Genomic DNA, 20,485 nt, shown 5'->3' on the forward strand with positions numbered 1-20,485 from the left:
TAAAAAATAAAGTTCAAAAAGCCTAAACTGTAAGATTTTCTTTTTAACCCTAAATAGGAAGGAAATCACACAAAAAAAGTAATTGGAAGACTTTTTTTTTTACTCGGTTCCCAGGAGGATATATAGGGGGCAAGTGATGAAAAACGCGCACCTTGCTTTTAGAGGCATTACGGTAACGCTGCAAAACTGTCCCCCCTCTCAACACACACACACACACACACACACACACACTCACACACTCGTCCACTCACTCACTGTTACAGCCCTGGTGGTGATTCAACCTCTGATTTTCAAGCGAACGAGCTAAAAGCAACAAGACAGACGGGATGCCAAAAAGTGCGGACCGGTGGAGAGGTTGAATAAGCCCTCTTGAAGAGAGAGAGATAGCGAGAGAGGAAGAGGAGGAAGAAGAAGAAGAAGAAGAAGAAGAAGCAGACGCAACAAAACAAGACGCGCTTTTCTTCCGCCGCGGCAACTTGCGCACAAACAGTGCAGAGAGTTTTTAGCGGCAGTATTGTTCTGACTTCACTCCAGAGGGGCCACTCCGAGGAGAGAGGACGCACACAACACAAAAGGGGGAAAAAGGAAAAAGGACTAACGAGCACACCGCTTTGTCGTTTTAAAAAAGTAATGGTCCTGCGGTCTTAGATTCCTAGATTTTCTCTTGTCTCTCTCTCTCCTCCTTTCTCTTGTTTCTTTTTTCCATTTTTGATTATTTTTTTTTTTTTTTTGTTGTTGCCTTTTTCGTCCCCTCCTTTGTCGCCGAGAGAGAGAGTGGACGCGCCGGGTGTTTGAGGAGCAGAAGCTGAGGCTGGCTGTCCACATGGTCCAACCAACCAACCTGGCGTGAAAGTTGACTTCTTCAGAGAAACAAGAGAACAGGTTGATGCATTATCTACACTTTTTCCTTTCTTCACCTCTCTCTCTCTCTCTCTCTCTCGCTTTTTTTTTTTATTATAACCTTCCTCACTCTTTTCCTCCTTGCTCTGTGTTTTCCATTGAAACTCTCTGATACACACATTAGTCCAACAAAAAAAAAACTTTTTCATGCACATTGTTTGTGAAACTCCTAAAAGTCAAATATAAACAGCGTTTTATATTATAGACACTCTTGAGTTTTCCTCTTTCTCACTTCTCTGCGTCCATGTTTTTCATTTGAACTTTCTTTTTCACCTGATAGTTGAACTAAACTTATTATCAGCCACGTATTAAAATCCTCTTTCATCTTTTTCTATTTCTACAATAAGCAAGAAAACGGTTCAGGAATAACTTTCTTTCTGTCTCGTCGCTTCATTCACACGTGTTGTACTCTACACACACAGTCACAAGCTGTAGTTTATTTAAATGGCATTTTTATTTTGACCTCTTCTAATTGATCAAAGCATATAGTTTGGTGTGGTGTGAGAGAGGAGCTTAAAGAAAGTGTCATTGTCTGAAGTCCTCGTTCAAAAGTTCCTCTATTGCACTATAACTAAGATGTCGGATTTGAATGGAGGCAAAAAAAAAAAAAACGTTGCCCGTTAATAACCCTTGTTAAAGGATTTAATAATAAACACCGACGTTGGTTATGTGGTGATAATTTGACGCACCACACCGGTGTGCGTAAAAGGCTTTGTCATTGCTTTATACCTGTTTAACTCCCAGCCGGTACTGTCTTTACATTTTGTTTTTTCATAATTAAACAATAACGTTTTTTTAAATTAAATAAAATGGTTTTATACCCCTCACTGAAGATAATAGACTCCTTGTTTTAAGAGAGAGACTTGTGGACATTTATCAATAGGTCAGAGGACAATAGTTTCTTTTCGAACCCATTTTGACTTTTGGAATTGGAACCGCGTTTTGTGACCTCACTGCGTTCTGTTCTATTTTACAAATAGTATCAATATAAACATCTGGAGGTTTTAACAGCAGCAGGGCGTGGAGGAAAAAAAAGTTGTCCATGCTTAGTAAAAAGTTGAACTTAGATTATTAAAACGGATCTGATCTGTATAGACAGTGATAATTAGTGCTTTGTAACAATGATGCGTCTATTTGAGTAATTCACAAATTAGACTGCATGAAATGAAATACACGTGTTGTTGCTTTTTGATGCTAAAATATATAAAAATACGCCCGCATATTTAGAGCTGACTTTATATTATAAATTTAGAAATTGTGGGGGTTGAAGTCTGCAACCAGAACCTCTGCATGACCCTGGTTTTTCCTTTCTTTTTAGCAGTCATAAACCGCCTGAAAGCAGGCCTGCATGCACCACAAAGGAAAAATTATCCTTTTCTTCCTGCATGGGGAAAAGAAAAACTTATTACCAGGAATAAAAAAAAAAATTAAATAACATTTTTTTAATGAGATAAAGAGTTTTAAAAACTATTGCGCATCTCACATGTGCAACATCAACTTATTGTAAAAAAAAAAAAAGTTGCTGTTCTTTTTTCTATTTCCCCTCCTAAAATAAAAAAAACTCATCAAATGAAATGTTGAACCATCATCAGCCTCCACATTCCCGCAGATGTCAGCTGGACTCAGGTCCCCGTGATGGAAAGCTGCAGACAAAAACAGGAGCGAGAGATGAAACGACAATTAATTGCTGTTAGTTGTCTGTCAGTGAGAGAAAAGCATCCAGGCCGTGTGGGTTCGCACCCTGACACGGGCATTATTGCCCCGTGATTGATGGGCGCCGGGGCATTTGGCATAATTAATTTTATTTACTGTGTCCTCTCTCTCTCCTGTTGTGTCCCTCCTCCACCTCCACCACCTCCTCCACCCCTCCTCCAGTCCTCTGTGCTGGCATTTCCGCGACGCGATGACACACTTTTAATTGCACTTTAATAGAAGATCCAGCGGGAATGAAAAAGCTCTTCATCACGTTTTATGACCTTGTCACATTTCTGGTGTCAGACAGGAAAGCAGGTATTTTTGTGGTGGCTGGGAGGCCTCATGGTGTAAAGTGTATGCACAATTAGAATAATAAAAAAAAAAGTTTATTTCACCTGGATGAATTACACATTAGCCTTCATAAAAAATCTGCACATTAATGCCTCATGCCAAATCAGCAAAAAATTAAATTTTAAGATTTATTAATTTTTAGCAAAGAAATAAGAAGCTGAATTATTTGCAACCATTTTGATAGTGTGACAATAATTGTTCAACAACCCCTCAATGCATCTCAGATAATTCTTTTCAGCCTGCTAAATTTTGCTGAATTGATTTCCCACAAATACAGAAACAAAATAATTTACTTTATTTTTTAATAAATCTTGTAGCTACATGTCCTTTCGGCTGCTTCATTTTCTCTCTGTTGAGATAAAAGAATGATGTTTGGAGTCGTCCAACAAAATACAGATTACAGCACAATTTAGTTATTTGTTACATTTTTATTTAAAATTACCTGACTGCTTTTCCCTTTCAAAATAAACCTACAATGGAGCTCAGGGAGAACCGCGAGACTGCTAAAGGATAGAGCAGCTTTTTTTTAAATTTCTTCTTCTATTTTAACAGCAGCATTAAACACCTAAACTCACTGTAAAGTTTCTATGATGTGCTTTTGCTCATTGATCACATTAGTGGCAGGCTTTTCATGGTAAATATAATAGGAGACAATGACACAAAAGAGTATTTGAGAGACAGAAGTATAGTTATTTGGGTAAAAATGAGAGTGTACGTGTGCAGGAAGCCAGAGGTGTCAGAGACAGATTGACTCTCTCTGCTCTCTGTCGGCTATTGTGCGTCCGTGTCTCTGCGTTTGCCACCTCTTTTCATCTGACTTGCCTCGACACTTTTTCCTTCTTTGCTTTTTTTTCCCCCCTCTCTCCTCTCGACAGCTGTGTCTTTTCCATGTCCTGTTTTGTTTCATTGTTTGTAAGAGTCGCTCATGTGCTGCTGATTTTTATCAGTTTCAGACTCTGTTCTCCACCAGACAATTGTTTCTGTTATGCTTACTGACACATTACTTAAATGATGATTTTCAACTCGGCCTTGATAGTGAGTGTGTGTGTGACTCAAAGCACATGTATGAGACGCGTCTAGCAGTAATGTCTGTGGATCTCATGCGCTTTAAAACCCCTTCAAGCAGGATTAAAAGCCAGCAACATGATTGTGTTAGTCCATAAACTCACTCAGAGAGTCCTTAGCTCCAGCATGAGCGTGTGTGAACGTATGTGTGTGAAAGAGTGTATATATCTGAGTGCGGCAGTGTGTGTGCACAAGAGTGCTTTTTTCTCAATTCACCTGTCCTGCTCGAGTGAAAATGGACAGTATTTGAAGTTTTAAATGTCCTGTGCGTCGGTAGCTTTGATGGCTCGCCTGTCCGTCTCTCCATCTCTGGCTCTCTCCTCATTAAAGCCCTCCTGCTATCCCACAAGCCCACAAGTCTGAGTGGGCTTTTGGCTCCAAAGTGATGTTGAAGAGCACACCGTATACGACTCTGCTATACATGTAGGATTTGACCCGTGATAGATACTTCTATTGCAGCACTTAGTGCATTTACCTGCTTAAAAAAAAAGATGAAATGGTTAAATTTTCAATATCTTTTAGATGGGGTTTGAGAAAAGCAAAAAAAAAAATATGTTACTGTGCAGGAAAGCGTGTTTTTAAATGGAGTTATTTCAAGTGTTGGTCCTGAAGCTGCCGTTACTGCAGGGTGTGCGCATTGAGCTGAACATATTTTGGGCTTTTTAAATGTGGAAACAGTGCAGGATTAGATATTATATAGGTTGTAACAAACTGTGTAATTATTTGTTAAAATTAAGCATATTTTAATTTTGTAAATCTCAGATTTTTGTGGAGTAAAACTTGTGATATAAAAAAGATGGAAAATCTACACATCTCCATATGTAATCACTGAGTACCATTACGATATGGCAATTACAGCTTGTTACCTCTTTAAAAATATGTTAATGAAATATAATTGACAAATTAATGGATTAAATGAAGGTGTTATTCTTCATGGGCAGCCAGCGAGTGCATGGGGGAGTGCTCCGGTTGTGTATTGAAGTGATTGACTGCACAGTGAAAGTGCCGCCACATTGCTTTAGACTGAGGCCTGATTATACATGTGGTTCTAATTGAACCTGTTATTTAGGAGAAGTTGAGGGCTGAATACTTGTGTGAGAGTGTGCGTCTGTCTGTGTGTGTGTGTGTGCATATAATAAATCCCACACATTTTTCAAAGATGAGATGTGTTTTCTTGACGGGTCAGGAGGCGGTGGATGGAGGAAGATGTCTTTAAGCGGTCTTTAGGAAGTTGACCACCTGTGAGAGAGAGAGCTAGTTGTTTGCCTTTTGTGTCTTTTGAAAGAGCTGTCAATGCATATGTGGTGACAGCGGCACCCGCTCGCCATCCCAACTTCATTCTGTGAGAAATGTTTCTCCTCTCTGATTGATAAGGTAATCATTTTTTTGCTTGACACAATGGTTTTAGCCCGTGGTCATTAACATGTCCAGATGAGTTTTTCTATATGTGTGTGTGGTGGATGGCTGGGAGGCTCAGAGATGTTTCTCCAGCTCCACAGTCAGAGCAGCGGCCCATTAGCAGCTGATGGATGTGGGAAGGAGTGACCCAACAGCTCAGAGCGGAAGAGACTGTTTCCTATGGGCATGGAGGTGGTGGGTGGTGGTGGGGGGGGGAAGGGAAGCAAGAGAGGGACGCAGAGAGAGAGATAGAACATATGAGTGAAAAGCTGGTAGAAGCGAGAGGGGAAAAGTGCGAGTGGTGTTTTAGGCGTGGGTCATTATAGCTGAGGAAGCATTAGATCAGCCTACACTGGCTCCCTGTCTCTCAGAGAATTGATTTCAAAATACTGCTGCTGGGTTACAAAGCACTAAATGGTTTAGGGCCAAAATACATTTCTGATCTTCTGCTATGTTATGAACCGTCCAGACCTCTCAGGTTCATCTGGATCAGGTCTGCTTAGTGTCCCCAGAGTCACAACTAAACATGCAGAAGAAGCAGCGTTCAGTTTTTATGCACCAAATATTTGGAACAAGCTCCCAGAAACCTGCAGGACCAACTCCAACTCTGAGTTATTTCTAATCAAAGCTTAAAATGTTCCTGTTTGCTGCTGCTGCCTTTTATTAAACCAGATAATGATCTTATATACTGCACTAGAGCTTTTACTCTTGTGTGTTATATTCTATTTTAGCTTCTATCCTATAGCTTTTATTTTTAGCTTGTTTTTATTTTCTAATCTTTAATGTTTTTATAACTGTTTTAATTATGTCTTAATGTTCTTTTTTGCACTTTGTCGCAATGTTCTTGAATGTTTATGTAAAAGCACTTTGAATTGCCCTGTTGCTGAAATGTGCTCTGCAAATAAAGCTGCCTTGCCTTGCCTTGCCTCTCCAGAGTGCGCTTGGCACCTGAGGCTGGAGCTGAAGGAGAGGGCTGTGGAGTCTAGGGGGTGGGATGAGAGCACAGATTGTGAAGTAAGGCAGCTATCAAGTTTGATTTCACACACAGAAAAAGAGAGAGAGAGAGTCACACAGTATCATTAGGTCAGTGGCACAGCCAGGTAGAGCAACACCGAGATGGACGGCGGAAGCAGAAAAAAAATAAGTGCCCGTTGTGTTGGAGCATCTTCGTGAAAAAGCTTCTCATCGGTCGTTGTGTCCCCTGCTAACTCCGCATTGCTTCTGACAGCTGTATTTGTGTTATGGATTTTCCTTCACTCCGTCCCGTCTCCCTTTCCTTTTCCCCTGCCTCCCTCTCTCTCCCTCAGTAGTCGGCTCCCCTCCTCTCCATCGCCTCCACCCCATGACCTTTTGTAAGCACTTCATCAGAGAGCCGTTGGTGTTTTCTAAAGCGCCGCGACAAACTGACAGGGCAGCCGTCAATCGAGCGAGGGGGGAACCGAGGGAGCAGATCAGTGGAAAGCTTCGCTCAGAACAACAATGTGACTAAACTTTCTGCAGCACTGCTTTAATGTGTATTGAAAGGATGGCTGTGAAGGGTAGGTGACAGCTGCGGAGCGCGAGACTCTGAATGTTATGGATACACACACAGACAGACAGACGCGCGCACACGCAATTTTTTTGCACATTTCATAAACCGTCTGACTGTAGAGAAGCGTCACACAGCTCTGGAGTGCTCGGTTTGTCCGCGGTGCTGCGGCGGTAAAAATCTGCCGAGCGGACGAATGAGCGCTCCTATAAAATGCTGAGATTCACAAGGTTAGGGTTAGGGGTTAGGGTTAGGGTTTTATTCTCTTATGAGTTGATTAAACCTCATATTCAGATTTCATTTTGGGTCCTGATGTGTCTTTTTTGACTGCGGTTATCAGATCTACCATTAATCAGATTTATTTAAGCATCTTTTCACCATCAGCATGTTTGAATTGCTTCAACCAGGATTGACTTTACATTAACATATGGTGATAGGAAATTAGCAATGCAGTATCTCCCCTTGTCTCCGTTCCTCACCATCCTGGACCGGGGAGGTATAATAACCATTTAAATGCATCTCATTATGTTTTCTAATCCGTAAAGTATCGGGATGTTGGCTAACGCAGGCGAAAGTGAGGCTGGAGCGTTGGCGGCGCACACCGCTCTTTTATGGTATTAGTATTTATGGTATTAGTTCCGGGGGACATGGGATGCCTACTTAAGCTATTAGCATGTGAGGCGCCGTGGGATGATCCATCCCCTGACAGGACGAGCTGTTAACCAGTGTTAAACCAAATCACAATAGGCTGCCTGGGTTGACGGATTGACAGGGCTCGCTCTCGCCGCCCTTCCTTCCTTCCTCCGCTGTAACCTCACATGTAGATTTTGTTCACTTGGGAGTTAAGTTTTTACCAAAAACTTCTGGAAGAAATTTCAAAAGTAAATATGATGAATGTGATCTGGCCCTTTAGAAAAGGAGAAAAAGGAGGACATGCTCTCTTTGTGTCTGTCTTGTCAACTTGTGTCCTCCTCCTCCTCTTCTTCTTCTTCCTCCTGCTGCGGCTCTCAAGGTGAAGAGACTGTACAGGCTTGGCCCAGTGGGGTGCGGACTCTATGGCTTCTATAGTGCCCTTTCAGAGAGGGGAGGGAAGAGGAGGGGGAGGAAGCTAGAGCCGCTATCGGGAGTCTTGGAGATCGCTCACAGACGAGAGGGATGCTGCTCTGCATGTGTGTGTGTGTACACTTCACGTGTGTGTGCGTGTGTGTGTGCAACTACAATTAACTGTCAATCAAGCGGTGACCCTTCACCTCTCTCCTCCTTGGACAGAATTCCTCAGGTTTTAGGTTTTGTTTTCCAGACGGGAGGAAAAGCAAACAGGTCGTCGCTTTTACCAAACCTGTGTGTATTTTTTATTTTTTTTAAATTAATAATTGAGGAAAAAAACAAGCTCTGTGTCATTATTTTTATAGATTGTTTCATCTGTCCCAGACGGAGCAGATAAGAGAGCTGCGTTAAGTTCATCAGCGGCCGTTTTGTGGCTTGCTCGCTGGGCATTGAAACTAGTGTGTATGCGCATACACATGCACGCCTGTGTGTGGTGGGCATTGTTGACCGAGAGACATCTGCCACTAGATTATACCCAGCTGTTATCTGAATAATTGTGTAATCCCCCCCCCACCCCCCCCCTCACTCCCTCCCTCTTTTACTCCCTCCCTCCTTCCTTCCTTCCCTCCCTTGCTCCCTCCTCCTCCTCCTCCTCCTCCTCCTGCTTTGCTCCCTTCTTGCCCCCTTCTTCTCAGACTGATGAGACGGAGAGTGATGAGTCTCTTCTCTTTGTGGGCTTTTTTTTCCAGGAGTGTTTATGAGTGTGTGAGCTTGCATGTGAGTGTGTATCTCTGCGGCCCCTTGGTCACCGGTCGTTGTTTGACATTTGTAGAAGGATTTTAGTCCCCCCCTCCACCCTCTACACACTCACCTCCCTCCCCTCCCCTCTCCTCCCTCCCCGTGGCTCTCGGGGAAATAAAAGTAGCCTAATCCTGCCAGATCAAGATTGCTGTCCACCACAGCTTTACCAGCCTGTGAATTAGAGCCAGCTCTCATGTTCCTGAGGAGAGAGGAGTGTGTGTGTGTGTGTGTGTGTGTTTGCGTTGTGGGCTGTTGGCCTTTGAAGCAGCGTTAGTTGTTTGCCGGCAGAGAGCTGGTCAGGGGGAAAAACAAGAATAAAAGTAAGTGAAGAGAGAAGTCTTTGAGTATTTAGATTCTTCTTGGCTCACCGTTCAAGCCAAGGTAATTTTCAAATTGTTCTAACAGGCTGTATATGATACTACAAATATATATTTATCAGATTTTATGTTAATTAAAGAAAAAGTTTTCTAATTGTTTTTTTTTTCTTTTACGTGTGCTATAGTTTTTCATTTTCAACTTCAATACATCAATGGAAGTTTTAAAATAAAGAAAAAAAAATGCCTTTATTTTTTCTTTCAACAATTAATTAAAACATTTTTTTCCTGGATTAAAAGAGAAAAAACATCATTCGACTATACTGCTGTCACATTCTCACTGTTCCACTGTATCTACAAAGGCACAACACAATGTTTTCAACACAGACATTCTTTCCTCCTTCCACTTATGACGAGACGTCGAAAAAGAAAATCTGTTTTATTTTACTTTAATATTTTTTAATGTATCGAGAAAGATGTTTGCGTGTCACTCATAACAGCACACATACACACACACACACACACACACAGCATGCGTGCCTTCAGTTACCACTGCTGCCTTCATTTCTGGTCCGTGGTTGATCGGAAAGTGTTCTTTTCCCTGTCGGAGCTCCGATAGTCGCTCACTGTGAAGGACTCAACACTCGCTCTCTCTCTCTCTCTCTCCTCCTCGCCTCTTCTTCTGTTGCACTTTCTCCTGTCCATCTACTCTCCCCCCCCCGTCTGTGCTCTCTCCTCCTCTCCTTGTCATGCCTGTTGTCTCTAATTATCATGGCTCTGTGTTCCCTCAGCCTCTTCATTACATCCAAGCTGTCATCACAGTTTACCTCCAACGTTTGCTACCTCTCCTCAGGCCCCGTTTCAATAGGAATCATTTATTCTGAAATGACAAGACTCAATGCAAGTTCAACCAGTGGCTTTGAGTAGTCTCTGAGAAGCAGCATTTGTCGAGAGTGACTGTTTAAAGGACTAAAAATTGCTTCTTTCTCCAATATTTTGCAAGCAAATTTCATGTAATAGAGGCAGGGAACTATTTCACACTAATAATTCTAAGGTTTGTAAACTTTACGTGCTCTTTCAAAGAATTACATTCAGTCCATTTTGTGATTGTAGTGAAACGTGAATGCAATGTTTTGTCAGCACACCTGCTCGTCCCTGAACGAAACGATCGAGCCTCACAGTGCTAAAAAAACAGACCGGGTCTCGGCCAGATTCTCTGACAATCACAACAGATGCAGAGGAACAAAAAGCCTGACTTTCTTATGAAGAACAAACAGCAAGTAATGGAGAAAACACAGGAATGTTTTCTTCAAGGACTGAGGGCATTTATTACCAGGCTGAAAGGCAGCCATTGGGTGGTTGGCTTAGCAGACACCACAATGCCCGTTGGCCCAGTGAAGGTCAGCGCCGTATGCAACCTGTAGCCCTAATCGGCAACTTGTGCTGCTGCAGGTTTCCATTGTCTAAAGGTCAGTCAGGAACAGTGCATTAGCCTCGGAAAGTAGTCGGCATAAACGAGGGAGGGGACTCTGAGGGAGGAACGAAGGACTAAAGTACAAAAAAAAAGAGAGAGGACAGGAGGGAGGGTGAGTGCCAATGAAACCCTGGCATGCTCCGTGGTGTCAAGCAGGCGTACGGCTTCTGGGGGCTTTGTGAAAAGTTTGCCTGCGAAAGTTTGCTGAAGGCTGGGTTCGGTTTGAGCGGCTCCCCCCGGGGTTCGCTCAGAGAGTGGGTGGAGGGAGGAGGAGGAGGAGGAGGAGGTGGGAAGGGAAGTTGGAAAGCAAAGAAGAGGAGGAGAGGGGAGCAGAGAGCAGGCATGCCGTCACAGTTGTCCGTTGTTACGGCGCGCAGGCCCTTAGTCGCTGATCTAAGAAACACAACTCCCGGCTCACGCCCCCTCCTCTCCCCTTCACCCTTTCTCTCTCTCTCCCTCCATCCTCCTCCTCGCCGCTCGGCCTCCCTGTCCGTCTCTCTCTTAGCTTTCGACAGCTCTGCGCTGGCTGGTTATTAACATACAGTTTGCATTAGTGGAGCAGTGGCTGGGCCTATTTGCTGGTAATGAGGATAGGGGGCCTGTGCTGTATAGTAACTTGTTTGACCTCCAGTGGCGGGGTCAAGTTCATCCCGAGGAGGTGTAATTCTCTCCCTCCTCAGCCCAAACACATGACTGCACCCTGGGGGGAGGACGTGGACGGGTGTGGGGGGGAGGGACCGAGGTGGCCCTCTTCATCCCAAATTTGAATCTCTCATCCCCTTCTCCGCTCTCTCCTTCCTCTCCCTCGTCCCCTCTCTTCCCACAGGGTTAATTGAAGGGGAAATTGATAGTTCTGTGCGGTAATTGTGGCTTTGAGAATTCTCTGTCTCCCACGGAGAAAGATGAGGGCAGCTGTACCGAAGACAGGATGGCGTGTTGTAAGAGAATAGGAGAGAGAGAGAAATAGGCAGATGGAAGAGCAAATAGAAACCTCCCCCCGCTGCAGCCCTCGGGGTGGGGGTTTGATTGGTTGATGAGGGAGCGTGTTGATTGGCTGATGACGAGCTGAGATTTCTGCGTAACTTTACTAGCCGGGCTCTAATAATCATTCAATTCATTATCCAATCAGAGAGACTCACCATACTGCACTGATTCTCCTTTTAATTCTCCTTTTGAGCCCCCTCCCTCCCTCCCTCCCTCTCCCTCCCTCTCTCCCTCTCCATTCCTCCCATACCTCCCCGAGGAGCCGGGGATGGACAGATGAGCGGAGCGCACTGTATCTGTTCGGTTCTGCTCTGCTGCTCGCTGAAGTAGAGAGAGACAAACTTATATTCCACTGATGCCAGTGCTGAATGGACTCTCTGCCTCCCTCTCTCCTTCAAGAGGGGCTTTTCTTTCCCAGGGGCAGAGCTTTATAATTAGTCTTCTTCCAGAAATAGAAAACTAGTTTTCTGAGGTGAAGTCACCCTCTGATGTGTAGCTTTTAAAGCTGCGAATATGAATTGATACAGAATGGAGGAAAATCTATTATATATATATGAGGAAAATCTATTTCCACCGCCACCTGGCATGTGCTATTTTCATGTTTATTTTAAGGCTGTCAAAGTCGACGCCATAATAACGTAAATTCTGTTTAATGCATTAACACAATCAATATTTCGAAGGTCTTAGCTGGCTCAGTTTTAAAGAGTGACGATGACATCATATGAAACTAGAAAGGAATCTATTGGTACCAACCACGTCATATTAGCTTGTCGGGAAGGAGGTTTAATAACGCTCCAAATTTACTCTAAATTTTGGCGAGGAAAAGCTGGCATGGCCATTTTTAAAGGGGTCCCTTGACCTCTGACCTCAAGATATGGGAATGAAAATGGGTTCTATGGGTACACACGAGTCTCCCCTTTACAGACATACCCACTTTATGATAATCACATGCAGTTTGGGGCAAGTCATAGTCAAGTCAGCACACTGACACACTGACAGCTGTTGTTGCCTGCATGTTATGATTTGAGCATTTTTTTTATGCTAAATGCAGTACCTGTGAGGGTTTCTGGATAATATTTAAATTGTTTGGTATTGTTAATTGATTTCCAATAATAAATATATATTTGCATAAAGCAGAATTATAAACATAAACAGCATTTGCCCTCTCCCATGTTGATAAGAATATTAAATACTTGACAAATCTCCCTTTAAGGTACATTTTGAACAAATAAAAAAATGTGTGTTAAATTTGCGATTAATCACGATTCACTATGGACAACCATGCGATTAATCGCGATTAAATAGTTTATTTAAAATAGAATAAATGAAATGACTGCGAGAGGAGAGTTTTTGGTCAGATAGACATTTTGTTCCTGTAGTAACAACAGGTCTTGTTTTAGCTCCTGGCTTAGTTGTTTAGTCTCAGCTCAGACCACCTCAAGGCTGTCACCCAGGCAACGTTGTGTATGTGTGTGCCTGTGTTGTCTGTTATATTTAATTCTCTTCATTGTGTACTCAAATTTGTCAGTGTATTCATTTCTCCCTTTTTGACTTTATCTCCTCCATTGGTTCTGTTTTTTTTCTGCCCTGTTTTTCCCACCTCTTGCCCCCCCCTCCCCCTCCCTCCTCTCCTCACCGCTCTCCCTTTCTCTTCCCCGTCCCTCTCCTTTCGCTTTCTCTGTCCGTTAATGAGAATGTGTTAACGAGAAAGAAAGATCTATTGGGTATAGCACAATTTATCAGAAAGGCAGAGGTTTGGAAGGAAAAAAAAAAAAAGGCGGCGGGCCCTTCAAAGAAGTCCTATTCTTGTGGTTGTGAATGTTTGATGAGACAGTGAAAAGTTCCCCCTCTAACGTCATGGTGTCTGAACAGAAGAGAACAGAACCGTTCTAATCATGCCGCGCAGAAAAAAATGACTTCCAACCCGATTTAATTAACTGATAAGAAACGGCTTCAAATTAATTTTTCAAGGATGTAAGATTTTGATTAAGAAACTCCTAAAAGAAATAGACGAATAATCAATTTTTTAATCAACTTACTCAAATGGTAACTGGTTAATATGATAATTCTAGCAATTAGGGCAAATATTGTCGAGCAGCAGTTTCTATGCATCCTGTTAAAGGAATTATAATATCTTTACATCTAATTATCATGGTTATTTAATTTTTTTGTATGGCTACCTCTCAATTTTACCATTCGTTTTTTTCATCTGCTATTATAGGGATAATGAAATGAGAAGTTGGAAAGTGTAATAAGATGAAACTTTTATAAGGGCCAACCTGAATGGGGCTTTTCACGCACCCTGATTGGATAGATATTTAGGAAAAGGGGAAAGGGAGTTGTTCCGAATGACATTATTTCTGCTGGTTTTACATGCAAAGCTGAGATGGATCTTTTAGATGTGTGATTCTTTTATTTCGTCAGCAGATTAAAGTAGCTAATAGCTCCTGGCTTCTCTGTGCGACTCCTCTCTTATTCAGAAGCAGGTATAGGCCCGGCCATGAATATGCTCGCCGTTTTCTAATCCGCAAAGTTTCAAATCATCTATTCAGCTAGAAGAGAGAGAGAGAGGGAAAATAGATTCAGCTTTGATTGAAGGAAAGATTGGGCTGTTCATCTGCTAGTGGCCATAAAAATGTGGATGTATGTGCGTGTGTGTGTGTGTGTGTGTTTCCCTAATTGGACAGGTATTGTAGCGGAGGTGAAGAGGGTGCACAGAAAGAGGTGGTGGCGTGGGGTCCGGGGCTTTAGGAGAGTTCCTTACTTCAAAAGAAGCCTTGGACAAACGCTAACCCCGCTCACATACCACCGCAACGACTCCACGTTCACGTACAGTGGCTCTTTTGCCTCTCATGAGATGAATATCCATCCCCCTCTCACGCTCCTTTTCTCTCGGAGCCTCCGCTGTATCCCTCGCCTCCCCGCACGCCGAACATCAGTGGAGTCGTGCGTTCAGAGGGAAATATTGACAAAGCGCTTGGAGAGATGGAATGGTTCCTTTTAATTATATGCTGCTCTTATGATGCACGGTGTTTCTGTCTGGCTGCTCTCATACACACACACACACATGTATACACGCTGATCAGCTGAATAGGTATTCCTGGCACAAACCCCTGTATTGAGCGCACATATTCAATTAGCAAAACGCATTAGCAAAACTTGGCATTTGTTGTTGTTTTTTTTCCCCCTCTCCTTGCTCAGAATTAATGGTTTTGATATGCTAATTAGCGGGTAATTTAATTTCAAAAGGCCTCAATTAACAGCAGCGTTGTGGACACGAGGAAGTTAAGCAGCGTAATCTAATTTGCATTAGTAACGAGCAGGGAGTAATTAGTCTCTAATTAGCCACTTCAGACAGCACTTGTGTTTACTTTCCTAATGAAGTGGAGGGGCTTTTTTTTTTTTTTTTTTTTTACAGGGAAGCCTGTGTGTGTGTGTGGTTGGGTACATACAAGTGTGTTTATGAGTGCATGTGTGAGTGTGTGTCTGGTTTTGGGTGGGTGGGTGGGGGGGTGGGTTGGCACCAGAGGGAGAATGGCATATGGCTTACAGTTTGGCTCCAGTTACACACATGGACACTCCCACACAAACACACAAACAAACACAAATGAACACACATACAGGTCAGGCCCTGCTGTCTTATGTGATTTGGCGCGCACCCACAGTGGTTTTCAATCCATTGAAACATCTCTATGAGCTCACTTACACACGCCACCAGGGATTGATTGTGTGTGTGTTGAAGGGGTTTTATCTCCATAGTGTTTCCCCTGGTGTTATTTTTTTGTTGTGTTGCAATAGCTTGCAATATTTTCATATTTCCTTTTTTTTTTTTGTATATCCAGGCACTCGCTTTCCAAATTTCATTATTTTTGCATTGTGGAGAGTTTAAACTGTTATGTGTGTGTGTGTGATGATGACGTTACAAACCATAGTTGCTGGCCGGCCCTAATGCAGGGTTTATTTCTGGGATACTGTTGCCTGTGTTGACAACGTAGCAAAACAGTAAAGGAAAGACAGATAGATGGATAGATGGATAAACACGGTACACTGTGTTCCTTTCATTGCTATCATTTCAATGAAGTGGAAATATATCCTAACCAATACTCCAGGAAAATAGCGGACAAATTAAATTCAACTTTTTCTGGGACGAGCGTTCCAATAGTTGGAACTTTTCCATTCGCAGCCGTGTCGAAAACAAGTTGAAAACAACAGGCTTCCTCCTGGGCTTTTTTTTTTTTTTTTTTTGGGAAGGGAGATGGGGTGGAAGGGTTGCAGGGGGAGCAGCATAGCGGGGCTTTAGGGGAGGGTGGTGGTGGTGGTGGGGAGGGGGACAAGCAGCTGCCCTATTAGCCCAAATCTGTTGTTCAGAGGCGGTGGGAGGAGGGTGGAGCAACACTCACTGAATTTCCACAAAGGAAAGCACACACTGTTTTCTTCACTTTGTGTGCAAAGGAGGCTAAGTTCTCCGATTATGCCACAAATTAACGTACGCTTAACCCCCAACACCTCTTAGGGTGTAGATCTTGTCTTATTTTTTTTACCCATAATCCAGTGCAAAGGACAGAAGAGACCATGGGGACCCCATTAACTGACAGCCACTCTGATGGGAAGGCGTTTTTCTAAAAGGCTTTTCCCCCCCCAACCTTTCCTGGGAATAATAAGAGAGGTCAGAAAGTTGGGCGACTTCCTGCTGCAAAGAGCGGGGTCAGAGCGCCGGTTGGCAGGAGTAGTCAGCACTCAGCGGACATGACTTGGAACACACACAAACACACACACTCACACTGAATGGACAGCAACCCATAGTGTAGAACTTGTGTGATTTACACACCCCAAGAGCAGAAGCTGGAAAGAATTCAATAAATATAATGAATGAAGGCGCTACAGTGATTATGAGCCTGTTTCCATCACTGACCTCTACCCATACGCACACACACACACACAGATTTATAGGCACAACATATGCACGTACACACACAAACACTCACACGTACGCATCCATAAATAGGCAACTGATTTACAAATGAGCTGACCTGTGTGTTGGCCTTGCTCTCAGATAGGCTCACACCCCCGCCAGGATGCATAAATCACAATGGACATGCATATGCATGAGCATCTGAGGAGGTGGGATAAGTGTGCGTGCATGTGTGTGTGAGCATCAGCCAGCAGCGGTGTTTGTATCGATCATTGAGGCTTAGTTAAGTGCCTTTTATTTCATTGAGTTAAAGTTAAGGGCCGTGGACAGGCCTCTCTCCAGTGTGTGTTGCCTTTGAATGGAGAGAAAGCAAGAAAGAAAGGAAAAAGGAGGAGAAAGGACTCTTAACTGTTCTTTTTTTCCTCTTTTTTTAGTGGCATCCAGGGATAGCACATCACATTAATGGAACCTAGATGACGTTTCACGTCCCTTCTCTCTGTGGAAGAAGTGGTTTTGGTGTTGGACCTTTGCCTGATGTGTGTGTGTATGATGTGAGCTGCTTTAACCTCCCCTTGTTTTATGGACTTATACATGGCTCTGGATCTCACTGCTGCTAGATTAATTTACACACCACTCACACAAGCTTGCCAAATCTCCCTCTGTCTCTCTCTCTCTCTCTCTCTTTCTCCTTCCCTCTGAAGACAGAGCAGAAATTGCCTGGTGAGGTAAATAAATTACTTCCATCGATTGCTGTAGTTGAAGAGTGACTTTATCACAGTTTGACTTGTCCAGATACAGATCAGCGTGTGACAGCGTGTGTTTTTTATAATGTGCCACTGTGTCTGTGTGTGTGTTTACATGTGTGTGTGTGTGGGCTGCAAAAATCTGTGTAAAATCTACCTGATGGGTATCTCTATATATTAAAAGCTACAGTATTGTCCATAAGCTGTGTGTGTGTGTATGTGTGTTAGAGGTCTAATTGAAACAGGGCGCCATGTGCATATTGAAAAGCAGATGGTATTATTAGAGTGGGATCTTACAGCCCACCTTGTGGCCAGGTGGGTTGTTGGCTGATTGAGTTTATCTGTGTCTTGTTATCCATCAGCGCTGCTCGCTGATAGGAGCTGCAGATAGATGACTTAATGATACCCACCTCTGATTGTATATGTTTTATCTAAATCTCTGTGTGCACCGCCGACGGCACACCTTAACCCCCCCGTGCCACAGATGTCACTTCATGGAAAGAGGTTAAAAGTTCACCCAAAAAAAGTGCAGAGGCTATGTGTGTTTCTGTGTGTGTTTCTATGTGTGTGTGTGTGTGTAGCAGTCTGGGACACATACTGTTTTAATAGACGCTGTGCTGACGTTACTGCAGAGGCCAAGAAGCCACCGTTAAAAAGAAAAAGGATTTGGAAAAAGAGCGAGAAAAGGCCTCATCTGTTTGCATTAAACAGTGGAAGAACTGACCAGCGAAGGAGCAAATGAGCGGCAGACGGCTAAAAGATATCTGCTTTTCTGGCTCCGTCCCTCGCCTTAGATTTCCCTCCCTCATTCTCTTCATTTTATTCGGGCCTGGATCGCTCAGTAACGCTCCTTCTTTTGTTTTGTATCTCTTATTTTATCTCACTTATTTAACTTTTTGTGTGGTTACTGAATGGCATTTGTCCATGACTAAATGTATTGTCTGCTCTAGTTCTGTTACAGTAAACTAAACTATAAAGACCTTCCAAAAGAAAAGTAACACAAAAACATAACAGAAAAAAAAAACGCTGAGCTCACAGGCAGACGGGACATTTTTTTTGTTTTTAATTTACACTTAAACACTAGTGCTCGTGGTTTATTCTGACCTGTCTGTCTGTCATCTACACTATCAGGTTCTCCTCTGTATCAGATGCTCCTGATTTGAGAATTAATTAGGCAGCGCGTGGCGTCAGGGTTGGGATTTTGGGTTTGTTCGCTAGCTATTTTAGTAGCTAATTACTGAGGGGGAGAGTGTTAATTGGAATTCTCTTAGATAATGTGAACTCCTCTTCCCCTTTTCTCCCCCGCCTCCACTAGAGTTTAATAGAAAACCACAGCACTTAATAGACCTCTCCCTCTCAGTCTCCTCTTGCATTTATTTTTTATTTTGATGTTTCTGACAGTAGCTCAGCTGATGCATTTGGGGAGAGGAGACACTCCGCATGTGTGGCGTATACTCTGCGGTGTGAGCTGTGCTCGGAGGAAGTGACATACAGTAATCCCCTCAGACTTCATCAGGATATCGACTCCTTTTCTCTCCCTGGACGGCGTCCTGTTACCTCTCGCAGGACACAAAATTGCAGAGACACGGAGCTCTAGCGACGTATCACACAGGGAGAAATAAGCAAAGGACAGGAGGGTATACATATTTTAAACGGAGGAGAAAAAAAGCGCTGTAGTTCACAGAAAGATCCTCACGAATGCATGATTAATGTTGCATTGCATTTATACTCTTTGAAAAATATGTAATGAAAAACATAAATTTGATAAAGCTCATCTTGAGGGCTTGCTTAATCTTGTTTTTATTCATGTATTTTACGCTTAACTTGTGTTGCACTGATAATGAACAAAAAACTGGCCTAACCTGCATTTTGACTTCGCACTTTCTCCATAGCCCCGGGCGCTGAAATGCTAATTCAGTGGTGCGCAAGTCGGGGGATAAAAACACAAAAAAGTGATTTTAATTTTAAAGAATGTTTGAAATGAAACAATAGTTGCATTTGGATGTTGTTATAATTGGAGCGAATGGCTGACTTAGATAAACAGACTGCGGTTGCCGGCGTAGGAGCACACACTTGGGGGTCTTTCCGTATCTGTGCTCTGTTTAAAAATTAAAACCGGCATAAAGCAGAGAGAGAGAAAATTAATATACAGCAAGAGACGACTAATCAGAGATCTGCGGTTTCATTGTGATTCCTCCGTCGTCCTAAACTGTGACAAAAACATTATTTAACATCTTTACCTCCGCTTGAGCCACTCAGAAAGGCTCGGCGCGCTCACACAAGACCTTACAGTATTTTAATATCACTGCTTGTATATTCTAATCCTGACACCACTTGAAATATAATTCCTTCCCCTATTTTAAATCACGGATGTGAAATTGCATTAAGGGAAGAGTGTGTGGGCATGAAAGCAGGGATGTTAAATGGACATATGAATGCAGGGGTGAATCCTAACCTATTAAGTACTTTCCTTATTATTTCTGAAAGTGGAGCGTGATAATTAGTTTGGTAGAAATCCTATAGCGGGGTGGAGGTATGGGTCTCAATAGTTGATCCAAATTAATTTCTTCTGTCACCTTGAGCATATGTTCCTCTTAATAGGTTTAATTTATTTCACGGTGATTATCTTTTTTTTTAAACCACTTGACTGTGATGCACATATTCACGGCGAAAAACCACTTCACCCCGTATACACATGAATGGTATAGTCATACCTAAATATGATAGAGAGCTGCACTGCGTCATTACGGCCTGGCTCCCGAGCCTTGTGTGATCTGAGAGATGGCACCGTGCCGTTTTCCCAGGGGTCCCTGCTGCTGCGGCCCGGTTGTCATGTGATCCGTTTTGTCTGGCTAAGAGCTCTGTTTTTCTCAGGAGTCACTCCAAGTCTTTTTAGTCCTAAAAGTTAACAATCAGTCCTGATGTTAAATCCATCAGGAACCTCCATGTGCCACGAGGTCGCTTTAATAATCTCCCCTGTGTATGTGTGTGTGTGTGCGTGTGTGTGTGTGTGTGTGTGTGTTAGGTTGGACCATGGGAAAGTGGCATACCTGAGCGGATTAGAGTGATCCCAACAGACACTTTTGCGTGGGACAATATTCAAATACTTATTTCTTGTAAATTTGAGCACATCGCCATTTTATAACACCTCAGACAACCTTTTTATATCTTAAAGTGAGTGTGTTTAGTTTTCAGCATACCTTGAGTGTATGCGTGTGCATGAGTGTGTGTATCGCCCCCTGTCCCCCACCCTAATGTGTATGGTTTGTTTTT

At 43.0% G+C, this 20,485-nt stretch overlaps 1 protein-coding gene across 5 annotated transcripts in view; it reads left to right on the forward strand.

Annotated features, from left to right (window-relative positions):
* Positions 1-226: 226 nt before the first annotated feature.
* The window catches only part of foxp4 (forkhead box P4), a 114,062-nt gene continuing 93,803 nt past the window's right edge, over positions 227-20,485 (forward strand). For 2 of the 5 annotated variants that reach the window (XM_037772195.1, XM_037772213.1), the window contains exon 1: positions 227-882. The gene's annotated coding sequence lies outside the window, so the exon portion shown is untranslated. The remainder of the gene's footprint in view (positions 883-20,485) is intronic. The other 3 variants (XM_037772187.1, XM_037772222.1, XM_037772204.1) reach the window with 2 other exon arrangements.

This window comes from Sebastes umbrosus, chromosome 1 (assembly GCF_015220745.1).
Source record: "Sebastes umbrosus isolate fSebUmb1 chromosome 1, fSebUmb1.pri, whole genome shotgun sequence".
Classification (NCBI taxonomy): domain Eukaryota; kingdom Metazoa; phylum Chordata; class Actinopteri; order Perciformes; family Sebastidae; genus Sebastes; species Sebastes umbrosus.